This window comes from Gadus morhua, chromosome 4 (assembly GCF_902167405.1).
Source record: "Gadus morhua chromosome 4, gadMor3.0, whole genome shotgun sequence".
Taxonomy (NCBI): Eukaryota; Metazoa; Chordata; class Actinopteri; order Gadiformes; family Gadidae; genus Gadus; species Gadus morhua.
In genome coordinates, this window is record NC_044051.1 from 43,094,687 (window position 1) to 43,097,186 (window position 2,500).

The window sequence follows — 2,500 nt, forward strand, 5'->3', positions numbered from 1 at the left end:
GTTAACCCTAACAGTTAATCCTATAGTCTCTGGACCAGTTAACCTCTAGTCTCTGGACCAGTTAACCTTCTAGTCTCTTGAACGGTTAACCTATAGCCTCTGGACCAGTTAACCCTACCCAGCTAACCCTCTCATCTCTAGACCAGTTAACCTCTAGTCTCTGGACCAGTTAAGCTCTAGTCTCTGGACCAGTTAACCCTCTAGTCTCTGGACCAGTTAACCTCTAGTCTCTGGACCAGTTAACCTTCTAGTCTCTTGAACGGTTAACCTCTAGCCTCTGGACCAGTTAACCCTAACCAGCTAACCCTCTCATCTCTAGACCAGTTAACCTCTAGTCTCTGGACCAGTTAACCCTAACCAGTTTAACCCTCTAGTGTCTAGACCAGTTAACCCGCTAGTCTCTAGACCAGTTAACCCTAACCAGTTAAACCCTCTAGTCTCTAGACCAGTTAAACCTAACCAGTTAAACCCTCTAGTCTCTATACCAGTTAACCCTAACCAGTTAACCCTGTAGTCTCTAGACCAGTTAACCCTCTAGTCTCTGGAGCAGTTAACCCTAACCAGTTTAACCCTCTAGTCTCTTCAGCAGTTAACCCTCTAGTCTCTAGACCAGTTAACCCTCTGGTCTCTGGACCAGTTAACCCTAACCAGTTAACCCTCTAGTCCCTGGACCAGTTAACCCTATGCAGCTAACCCTCTTGTCTCTAGACCAGTTAACCCTAACAGTTAATCCTATAGTCTCTGGACCAGTTAACCTCTAGTCTCTGGACCAGTTAACCTTCTAGTCTCTTGAACGGTTAACCTATAGCCTCTGGACCAGTTAACCCTAACTAGCTAACCCTCTCATCTCTAGACCAGTTAACCTCTAGTCTCTGGACCAGTTAAGCTCTAGTCTCTGGACCAGTTAACCCTCTAGTCTCTGGACCAGTTAACCTCTAGTCTCTGGACCAGTTAACCTTCTAGTCTCATGAACGGTTAACCTCTAGCCTCTGGACCAGTTAACCCTAACCAGCTAACCCTCTCATCTCTAGACCAGTTAACCTCTAGTCTCTGGACCAGTTAACCCTAACCAGTTAACCCTCTAGTCTCTAGACCAGTTAACCCTAGCCAGTTAACCCTCTAGTCTCTAGACCAGTTAACCTCTAGTCTCTGGACCAGTTAACCCTAACCAGTTAACCCTCTAGTCTCTAGACCAGTTAACCTCTAGTCTCTGGACCAGTTAACCCCCTCTAGTCTCTGGACCAGTTAACCCTTTAGTCTCTGGACCAGTTAACCCTCTAGTCTCTGGACCAGTTAACCCTCTAGTCTCTGGACCAGTTAACCCTTTAGTCTCTGGACCAGTTAAGCTCTAGTCTCTGGACCAGTTAACCCCCTCTAGTCTCTGGACCAGTTAAGCTCTAGTCTCTGGACCAGTTAAGCTCTAGCCTCTGGACCAGTTAAGCTCTAGCCTCTAGTTGAACCAGACGGCGGGTCTATCTTACCTCCAGCGTGGCTCAGGACCTGGAGGAAACACAGCGCTAAACAAACCAGTTAACCTCTAGTCTCTGGACCAGTTCACCCTAACCAGTTTAACCCTCTATTGTCTAGACCAGTTAACCCGCTAGTCTCTAGACCAGTTAACCCTAACCAGTTAAACCCTCTAGTCTCTAGACCAGTTAAACCTAACCAGTTAAACCCTCTAGTCTCTATACCAGTTAACCCTAACCAGTTAACCCTGTAGTCTCTAGACCAGTTAACCCTCTAGTCTCTGGAGCAGTTAACCCTAACCAGTTTAACCCTCTAGTCTCTTCAGCAGTTAACCCTCTAGTCTCTAGACCAGTTAACCCTCTGGTCTCTGGACCAGTTAACCCTAACCAGTTAACCCTCTAGTCCCTGGACCAGTTAACCCTATGCAGCTAACCCTCTTGTCTCTAGACCAGTTAACCCTAACAGTTAATCCTATAGTCTCTGGACCAGTTAACCTCTAGTCTCTGGACCAGTTAACCTTCTAGTCTCTTGAACGGTTAACCTATAGCCTCTGGACCAGTTAACCCTAACCAGCTAACCCTCTCATCTCTACACCAGTTAACCTCTAGTCTCTGGACCAGTTAAGCTCTAGTCTCTGGACCAGTTAACCCTCTAGTCTCTGGACCAGTTAACCTCTAGTCTCTGGACCAGTTAATCTTCTAGTCTCATGAACGGTTAACCTCTAGCCTCTGGACCAGTTAACCCTAACCAGCTAACCCTCTCATCTCTAGACCAGTTAACCTCTAGTCTCTGGACCAGTTAACCCTAACCAGTTAACCCTCTAGTCTCTAGACCAGTTAACCCTAGCCAGTTAACCCTCTAGTCTCTAGACCAGTTAACCTCTAGTCTCTGGACCAGTTAACCCTAACCAGTTAACCCTCTAGTCTCTAGACCAGTTAACCTCTAGTCTCTGGACCAGTTAACCCCCTCTAGTCTCTGGACCAGTTAACCCTTTAGTCTCTGGACCAGTTAACCCTCTAGTCTCTGGACCAGT

At 46.9% G+C, this 2,500-nt stretch overlaps 1 protein-coding gene across 1 annotated transcript in view; it reads right to left on the bottom strand.

Annotated features, from left to right (window-relative positions):
* The window catches only part of prozb (protein Z, vitamin K-dependent plasma glycoprotein b), a 10,796-nt gene that overhangs the window by 6,684 nt on the left and 1,612 nt on the right, over positions 1-2,500 (bottom strand). The window lies entirely within an intron of this gene.